The sequence below is a fragment of the Petaurus breviceps genome, unplaced genomic scaffold (genome assembly GCF_028583685.1).
Source record: "Petaurus breviceps papuanus isolate PSGF00001 unplaced genomic scaffold, PetGlider_PUasm1.0 90763, whole genome shotgun sequence".
In the NCBI taxonomy this organism is placed as follows: domain Eukaryota; kingdom Metazoa; phylum Chordata; class Mammalia; order Diprotodontia; family Petauridae; genus Petaurus; species Petaurus breviceps.
In genome coordinates, this window is record NW_027187340.1 from 5,558,502 (window position 1) to 5,568,787 (window position 10,286).

General features: G+C 37.0%; 1 long non-coding RNA gene across 3 annotated transcripts in view; it reads right to left on the reverse strand.

The window, feature by feature from the left end:
* Positions 1 to 4,901, reverse strand: part of LOC138146600 (uncharacterized) — a 266,472-nt gene extending 261,571 nt beyond the window's left edge. For 2 of the 3 annotated variants that reach the window (XR_011164538.1, XR_011164537.1), the window contains exon 1: positions 4,679 to 4,901. This is a non-coding gene — a long non-coding RNA (uncharacterized lncRNA). Of the gene's footprint in view, positions 1 to 3,891; positions 3,966 to 4,678 lie in introns of all 3 variants that reach the window. The other variant, XR_011164536.1, reaches the window with a different exon arrangement.
* Between the last annotated feature and the right edge of the window lie 5,385 nt (positions 4,902 to 10,286).

Consider the following 10,286-nt stretch of genomic DNA (forward strand, 5'->3'; position numbering starts at 1 on the left):
TGGTTTTATAGCAAAGCAAGCCCTATTGCCTACAGATTAAGTAATTAGCCCAAAGTCATAAGTCTAAGAGACAGGATTTGAACCCAAGTCCTCTGATTCACAGACCCAAGGCTGTTTCTACTGTAGAACACTGCCTCCTCATTGATAAAAATTAAAACACAATGTTTTGGGGCAGCTAGTGGCACAATGGATAGAGCACCAGTCAATCCTGGAGTAGGGAGGACCTAAATTTAAATTTGACCTCAGATACTTATGAGTTGTGTGATGGTGGACAAGTCACTTAACCCCAGTTAGAAACAAACAAAAAAAAACCATAATGTTTGGTCCTTCACTCAATGTCCCCAAAAATGTCATCAGGGGATTCAGAAAGGAACTGTCTCCTAGATTCCAGTCTGGTCTTCTATGCACTAGAATAGTCTGCTCAGTTATGAGCTATCAAGCCCAAATCTCAAATGTTAACATCACTGAAAATCTGATCATTTTAGTAGTTTCCTTCAAAAAAAAAAAGTTTTTCCTGAATCTTCAGGTGGTATTTTATACCCATTGATGCCTATATGACTGACAGAAGTAGAATAAGAGAGGATTATTACATGCTACTCAGAACTTCAATTTAAGTAACCACAAAATTTAAAACAAGACAAGAGATAATATTAAACCTGTACTGATACCAAAGGAATTTTCTCACTAGCTACATCCTCAAGGCTACATCAAATCTCATTGTTTTGATTTTAGGTTTCTAGGTGTTTAACTCTGAACGCATTGCTAAATTAGCACAGATATTATGAGGAAATTATGGTCAATTCAATTTTTTCTGAGAAATAGAACTCAAATTAGAACAGTATTCATCTCTGAGTTAAAAGAATGGACTGAATTCCTCCCTGCCAGCTCCTCATCTCTCAATTTTCCTGGGATCCTAACAGGGTCCTGGAATTTAAGAACAAGTGACCTTGGGTGACCGAAAATTGCAATAATGCAGCATTTAGTCATTATCTATATTCTAGGTATTTATGTTACAAAAGCAAACCAAACAACAACAACAATAATTACAATAATAACCCAGCCAGCCTAGGAAACTACAACATAAAACAGTATGAGCTCCCCCTGCTGTTTCTACTGCCAAACTTAACTAACCTCTCAGGTTGCTGGGGCTTGTTGCCCTGATTTTGAGGCTGATTCATAAACAAACAGTAAACAAAACAAAATGAAAATATAAGCGGGCCAGGAAATCAGTGGGCAGGGAGGGGAAGGAGAAATAGGATTGTCAATGTGTTTAATACAATAGCATGCTGATATATGGAGGTGAAGACAGTGAAATCTAACACCTGGGATTCCAAAAGCTGCTTGAATAGGATTCCAGGGAATTTCAAAAACGGTTGTACCACTGCATCCAGACAGAGATATGTTTCCAAGACTGGAGTTACCATTTAATTTTGGCAAATTTTCCAAATGCATAAAGCTCTTTGTCAGAATTGGGGAGGGCACCTCTGTCAATAACTAATCTTTGCCAGGGCTACATTTAAAGTCAACCCAAGGCCCAAAAGAACTGGTTGAGGGTTGGTTTTATTTTGGAGTGAGCTGGGTTTTTTTTTTTCTTTTTTTAAAGGAATGCAATAACATTGAACAGGAGGCAACTTAATATTTAGTCCAAGTGAGATCCCAGGTCTCCCCGTGACGTTCGGTTAGAGTTCTGTAAGCTAATGAGTTGAACCATCTGTAGCACTCTGGTGACAGATGTGCCAAACTTCCATACCATGTCAAAGTCTTCTAACAGAGGGGTCTGTAGAGAACTCCAGCAACTGCTCTCCCAGCAAAAAAGGCTGTATTTAAGCACCATGTAATCAAATTTACTAAGCATCTGATTATTAGTAAATCTGTCATTTGGAATACATTGTCTTTACCAACTCAGCCCCCAGCTTTGCTTTTTAAAAATTTGCTTTTAAAGTATTACAGTTGTTTTCAGAGAAGAATAAAGAGTGACTCATATAGTATGCTTCAAATAAATTGAAAATTTGAAATCTGTAGTATATTTCCACAAATACTAATTCATTTTTGTCTACTTGCCAAAATCACCATTCTAAAACTATTTGAGAAATCCCAAAGGGCTTTAGGAGAAGGAGAAAGAATATATTAAAATTCAAGAATTTTTTTTTTTTAATTTTGAGTAATGTTACAGGGTGTTCATTTGGGAGACAGATTTCATTTGGAATTTTGTCATATCAAAAGAGGATTCAGAATTAGGCTATGAAGAACTAGATCTTGAAATCTTTCTTGTAAAGATAATAAACAGTCTTCATAATCTAATAAATTCACATTTCAGCCCATTTAATTGGCACTATATGAGCCATTATGTGAGGATCATGAGTGTCAAAATATTTTAAGCAATTAGAAATTATATTACAATTTTCGAAATGACCCTATGATGTCTATGCCTAATTTACAAAATGACACCCTCAACATTTTAAAACAAGCTTTTACAAACTATAATGTATCACTTTCTAAATAAATATAGACTATTTCTTCTTGCTTTAATACTCAAATTTTTACAAGAGGCTAACTCTTACCATCAACTATTGTTTCAGTATATATGAAAATACTAATCCCTTATCATACACAAAAGATCTCTTCAAATGAGAGTTTTCTTTCTTTTAAAAAAAATATTTTGCAGGTATAATCCTGAGAATTATATTGAACTAAATTAACTTGAATTTTGTCTCATAAGGCAAAAAAAAAAAATCACTGCAGTATATATTATAGAAATGGGGACATCTGTCTGACAATTTTAAAAGGAATTTTAACTTTTACAAAATAAAGCTAACAGAAATTGGGTAATTTTATGGATTTTCTTCCACAAGAATTTGAGATAAAACATATTTAACTGGTACATTAAGATTTAAAGGGTAAAATACTTTTATTATAGGTATTCTTAAAAGACCAAAAGCCATGAGATGATTAAACCAATAGAAAAATATAAATATATTGAGCAAGAGTACATAGATTTTTTTAAATTAATATATACAGTATTTAGTTGTGTCCCTTTATTTTTAAAAGGTGCTTAAGATTAGTGTTTCATAGAAATGCATCCCACACAGACAAGATCACTAGCGTTTTTTTTATCTACTAATCTTATTCCACACATATTTCAAATGTATTTCCCCCAATAGGAAAATAAAACAAATTAGACTTATAGTAGGATTGTGACAATTCTTCTTCTTGCCTATAACCTCCACTAAAATTAGATCCTCCTTCACACAACATTATTACAAGAAGTTTCAATTCAGGTTATCCTAACTCACTATAGCTGACCTTCATCAATATGTGTGACATTTAAAAAGAAAAGTTTTCTTTACAACCTTCAGCCTGCTTTTTGTTATAAATTTCTAACACAGTATTAGTAATAATAATTGATTTTAGCAGTAAGTAATAGAGTTATAAACAGCTCCCAGTATTTAATGAAAGAAATGCCTCAGACCCTGGTTTTATTTATTAGTATTCAAGGGTTCTCCGCAACCCCACTAAGATCAGTTATGGCTTAATTAAACCAGAAAAGATGGCTTGTCGATGATTCTTTGTTCTTTAAATAAATACTGTATGTTTTCAATTTTCTTGCAAATCACCATAAATTACTTATATTTGGTTGTATGTTGATTTGGCCCCAGGCCCCAAATCTACCTCCAAAATTAACTACATTTTCCCTTGACTGTTTAGCAAATAATGTTCTTTTTTTTTTTTTACAGTGTCCAATTACAAATATCCACTGAAGAGGTTTCTGCTTTATTAGCCATTTGAGGGTTATTCATCTTAGAGTCCGCAGCTGAACCAATGACAGTGGAGGCCGAGGCATGTCCATAGTAGAAATATTTGCTGCTTAAAAATGAGCAAAGTTAGACTTACTGCATTTCCTTAGTGCAGTATTTGTAGGAAGGCTCCACCATCATTACATGTCCTGAACATATAGTCAATCATATCTACAGATGAAAAAACAAAAAACAAGGCTGAAAATTCACTGGGGCAGCGGTTTCTCCATCCATAATGCCAGGAAGATTTCATGTAAATGATTTCTGTTTAAGTCCTTTTGAGAAAGGAAGGCATCTGTCTGGTCTTTACTTCCTCTGCCCCTCCTCCTTTCCCTCGATTTTTGCCTATCACTCTATCTGTCCCTTTTCGGTCACACTGCAGTGATCTCCCATTATGATCACAAAAAGAAAATGGCCTGGGGAGAACCAAGCCTACCCCCTTCAACTGCCAGACTGAAGGGTGGATGAGAGTGAGGACCCTCTCCTGCCACTAGCTGGCGCCCTAACTCCAAAAATGCCGTGATAGATTGGAGCATATTTTGCTAATTAGGGAAGATATTTTTAAATGGCGCATAGTTACTCAAGGAAAACGAGAAATATTTTGGATTGTAGATGCACAGCAAAAGTAAAAAAGATAACAATGAAAAGAAGATGGACATTCCGTGCATATCTCTGAGCTACTGTCTTTAAAAGAGAAATAATCTAGTAAAAAGAGTTCGTTTTAATTCATTTACTTGGTCTGCCAAGTGGGAGACTGGAGGGTATTGTTTTCTCTACAAACCAGCCACTTTCCATATTAAAAAGCAAAGATTTTCACATCCAGTTAGGTTGGGCTAACCTACATAAGCCGCCTTTTTATTATGCTTTTAGTGCGTAGGACATACCAGGGTCACTCCCACAAAGCTGCTTTCCTGATGCTGTGGTTAATTCTGCCAGCCTGTGCCTTCCCCATCCTCTCTCTCCCTAATACCAGCTAACACTTTCTCTTCTGCTCCATGGACACAAATACTGGGAGAGGCCAGGTTTCCCAGTCTCTGATTTGGCCCCTCCCTGCCTTCCATTAGCACTGGCTGAACGTACCCTTCCAGAATCTTCCATCCCCAAAGCTTCTATGGGGAGGAGCCTGCCTGAGAAGCCAAGGACACATAGCTTCCTGCAAACAGGCTCCCCCTGGCAAATGCTCAGGAAGCAGGAGGATTTGTCTACAAAAGAAACTCTTGGCATGTAAATCAGATATGCTGAGATTTAGGCCAGAATCAAGTAAATCTGAAATGCAAAGCCAGAGCATAAACTTCCCCAGGAAATGTCCTTTTGCAATTTGAAAAAAAAATATCTCTTTCCAAGGAAAATCCATATAACAAACTGAATCATTTTTACAAAGGAAGAAGGAATGGGTCAAAACCAAAATGAAATAAAATAACCAAGCCCAAAAATTACAATTTAATTCTTTTAGGCAGACAGTGCGATTCATTCTAACCATGTGGTCAGTATTTCCCATTTATTTTATAACATTCTCCACTTTCCATATTCCAGCTTTAAAGGAGAAAAAAAAATCTTGAGGATTTCGTTCCCTGACCCCTACCTCCTAATTCTTGAAAGAAAAAGGAATTTTTCTTCTGTTCTGTGCCTTGGGAGGGCTAGCTCAACTCCAAATGAGACAAGAATGTACTCACAGAGTGGAACTCTCTGTGCACTAAACACACAAATTGAAACAGAAGATAATTCTATCTGTTTCAAGGGCTTTGCAGTCTAAAAGCTCCCTGATCCTTGCTTTCCCCGAGGGCAAGTTAGTGAATTATCATTTAATCTCCCTGGATCCAGCCTGAGCTGGGGCATAGAGTGCTCCATAGAGCAAATCAGTGAATGTTTTCATGACTTTACTGTTTCCTAATTGAACAAACCTTTGTTAACTAACTCTTCACTAACTATGCCTGATGACCCTGAGCTAGAATTGACCACTTGGGAGGTAAACACATGTTACTTATGCAAAAACTATGCCAACCCTGGTAGGATTACAAAATGCTTGTAAAGACTGTGTGATTAAACATCAGACTTAGTTCCTTGCTATTTGTCTTGATTTCACTAGGCTTTTCAAGTGGGGATAGGGATGATAATGGGGAGATTACACTAATCAAAACCTGGAATAACCTGCTTTTTGATGCAGACCCCAGTTATCTTTCTTTAATAATTGGCCTTGACCTAGAAGAGGCATCATTTCTACACCATTGAGACAAGGGGGTCCTTCACCCGACCCCAGCTCATGACTCTGAGCTGCAGGGCCCTGCTTTTGTGCTTTTGAGTAGTTTAATTCATATTCCACCCAACATGCCATTTTATTTCCAGTGGAAATTGTTCATTTAATTGCACTGTAAGTTTTATGGGGTATGCCCCAGGCTGCGTTCTTTATGTTAGGCATTTCAGTATTTATGTGAAGAGCTATACTCAAAACTTCGTACACAAACTAAAACCAGCAAAATATGTCCTCCTCAGGTTCCATAAATAGTTTTCACCAGTTTCATTATTTTTTTACAATGAGAGTAAATGAGTGTATTAAACCCATAATACAGTCTATTACTTGGCATCTCTATGTGCTGTCATCCTTCCTCTTCAAAAGATGATGGGGTCAAACTTTCCTGTGTTTAAAGATGTGACTAAAACAAGTAGGGCATAACCAGTTCTGTGGATAGTCTATCCCTTTAAGTAATAGCTATGCTATACAGCTGAGATGTCAGACTCAAGCAGGCAAAACTCCCTAGTACTGCCAGAATCAGATTTAATGTATGTAACTGGGAAATATTTAACAAAATAAAAGAAAGTGCAATAAAACATAGATAATGTTAATTTGTGGTTTTCTAAATCAATATATGACCGTCAGGAATTCATTTCTATTTGAATTTGACACTGCTGCTGCCAGACATATTCTCCTATTACATCTAACCAAGCTAAAGTTGACAGCCAGAATTATGCTGTCATCTTTAAGGAATAGGAAACAATTGAGCTGTTTCTCAGGACACCCCAAGACAATTCTAGAGCAGAACTAGCTTGTTATTGTTGTTTGGTCATTCCAGTTGTGCCCAACTCTTCATGACCCCATTTGGGGTTTCCTTAACAGAGAAACTGGAATAGTTTGCCATTTCCTTCTCCAGCTCATTTTACAGATGAGGAAACTGAGGCAAACAGAGTTAAGAGACTTGCCCAGGATCAGACAGTTAGTAAGAATCTGAGACTGGATTTGAACTCAAGAAGATGAATCTTCCTGACTCTAGGCCCAGTGCTTTATCCACTGTGCCACTAGGACTAGCCTAAATTGTCACAAAAGGATCATATAATAGATGATTTTTTTTCTAACATATTCAATTAACTTCAAAGCAAAGTATGAAGGGTTGTTTTTTTTAAGAAAAAATTTCTCAGTTCATATTTGGTCATCATCAACTATTACCATATGTAACCAAAAGAATATTGGTGCAATATCACAAAAATAAAATACCTTTATTGTCAAAGACATTTACTGAACATCATTTGTATACAGGACTTAGAAAGAGAAGCATGAGAGAATGTTCCCTGCTTTTAGATTTCAAGAATAGGAGTTAGGTAAAACCTTCACAAACATATTTATCAGACATATGTTCATTAACTGAAATCTGCCAGTTCCATCACTGCCTTATGCCTACAGAATTATGGTCAGCAGCAAGGAGTACCAGGTTCACCAATTTCCCCTTCCTTCTTTCACATGAATAGACCAACTGTAACGGGAATGGAAATTTTAAAGATCTTCCCTGCCCCTAGGCTAAAGTGCACCTGGAGCCTGGGGTGGGAGGCTTGTTTTTCAGTAGATACTTTTTGATTGGCCAGTGGGTCCAGAAGGTTATTACATTCTCTGAGCCAGGAGAAGGCTATATAAAGCCTGATTTGAGGCTTTGTTTTGGGGCTCAGTTTGAGAAGTGTTCTGTGATTTGATCAGATGAGACTCTGGGAAGCCATTGTTGAGAGCCCCCCCCACCGCTTTGAAAAACCCAGATGTTGATGGTAACTGTGATTTGGTATGGATGTAACAGTTGGACAGTTTGGAAACCTGTCTGCTTGATCTGTTTCTCTGTCTCAATAATTCTGTCTGTATACTTTGAAGTTCGGGGTGTTGACCTTTTTCCCCTGAACTAGGTAAACGATATATGTCTGACTGATTAAAGTAAACTTGTTAACCCATTTTGAGTTGCTTTCCTTTAGCAAAGCAGATCTAAGAACCTGCGTTGGCAGCCACCCTGGGGACGCTGGGGTGCTTGCTGCTACACCAACAAACCTTCAATCAGTGAAATTCCAATTTCTCACACACACACACACACACACACACACACACACACGACAACCTGCCCCTAAGTCCTGACCCTATAACACAGATTCTCAGAAAGATATTTGAAAGTCACTGGACAGTAGATGGGAAAGAATTTCCTAGACAAGGAGTGGTAAATTCATATTTCCTGGGCCCACGACTGAGAGTGACTCTTTTACTTGCCAAATCATGGTAACTATGCTGAAGATTAACTCTCCCTGGCATGCCAACAGAAGCCATCTCAAATGATCAAGAATCAGGAGCAAAAGAAGTTCTTTATGCTCCATTCTAATTGGGTGGCCCAATAAGTATGCTAGCTTCTGTCTTCTTGATTGGCTGATTGAACCAATGGAAAGGTCTAAATCTTATTCTCATCCAGTTCATATCTATGATAGATTGATTCAATGAGAAATCTGGTGACCTTCCATCTTTACCTAAAGAATACTGAAAGTTAAATATCTGAAAGCTTTTTTAATTAGCCAACTTTTGTTTTCCACGTTTTTAAAAGCCATACCTGAGAGCCAATTAGCTTGTTAGAACCCTTTAACTGAAGAACTCTAAATGTAGTAGGGTTTCTGTAGCCAAGAAAAAGAAAGGATAAATATCTACTTTAGTGATTTCTTTAAACTTTCAAACACTATCCATAATTCTTGGATCCCAGTCTCTGGGTCTGATGCAACTTTTGAAATTTCAGTTTTCTAAGAAAAATTTATGAACTCTAATCTAACCCTAGTTTCAGAGGACCAATGATGAAACATGCTACTAGCCAAGGTAAGGAATGCAGTATGTATTTCCAGACCAAGGTGTGGAAACAATATGTATTTCCAGAAGTATTCAATGCAGCAATTTGTTTTGTTTGACTATGCATATTTAATATGAGGTTTGAGGTTTTCTTTCTTTCAATTGGGGTTGAGGAATAATTAGGAAGGAAAAAGGAACTATCAAGAGATTTATCAGGAAGAAAAAAAATAAGAAAAGTATCATTGAAGGACTTTTTTTAGATGCACAGACTAAAACAGAAGGGAGGTCAGCAGGAAACACAGACAAGGACAGCTTTGAAAATAACATGTTGACTTTGTTGCTTATTTAAAGAAGCTATACATGCATATAAAGGGCAGATTCATGCCTGCATATTCAATCCTCTTTTTTTTTGGTTCTACTTTGTATATGGAAATGTTTATTTTGTTTCATATTTGTTAAATTAAGAAAAAAACATTTTTAAGGTGAAATTTAGTGTTCTGGGTCAGGCCGAAGAAAGGCAGGGCAAGTGGTTCAGGCTCAGGATTATAAGAAGATGAGACATTCTCAAATCACTAACACTCAACAAAAAGGAAGCTTCCTGAACATTCCCATGGAACAGATATTCAGCTAGGATACTGGTTCAGTTACATATAATCCACTTTGTTTCCACATGGAAATGCATCTGGTCAGAAAGGTATTTGTATTCACATGGTTGTGGAACATCTGTCAAGTCTGAGGGGCACCAGCTCCTCATGGATTGTGCTTTTCTATGCCTTAGGCAATTGGGAAGGTGGGTCAATGGAATGAACTCTCATCCCATCAAATCCAGAAGATGACTTCCAATTTCTTCACTCCCACACTTCTGCCATTCTGTGGCAGAGACCCTAGTAAATGTTGTTTTTACTACATTCAGTCACTGTTCCCACTTATTACTCTACTGCTCTAGCCCTTTGAAAAAAAGGGAGTGATTTTAGGGAGTAAGAAGGATTTGACTCCTTAAGATCATAATTCTCATTTATTATCCTTCCCCTTCCACGCATTGCACGAGGGTTCAGGGTAAGGTTGTAAGTTTCACAAGAATATGACTGCAGTGCTAGCCAGGATAGTGTTAACTAGAGAAAACAAGGTCACCAAAATTTACAGCAAGTCCAAAAAAAACAGCAGCTGAAATGAAGGAAACTTAGAAAAGAAATATAGGTAATCACAAAGAAAAAGATCCCTATCATAATTACAGACAAGAATTGTTATGTTTTCTGATGAAAGTAATGGTGAAGATGATCCCATCTATGAGACTTAAAATAAAAAGGTAAGGGGATGTTGAATGTAATACAAAGGATAGAAAAATGTGTCAAGTCATATTATGTCATGTCATGATGTGACATGAGTCAGAACATCTGGAAATATCCAGGTAAGTGGAATCAAAC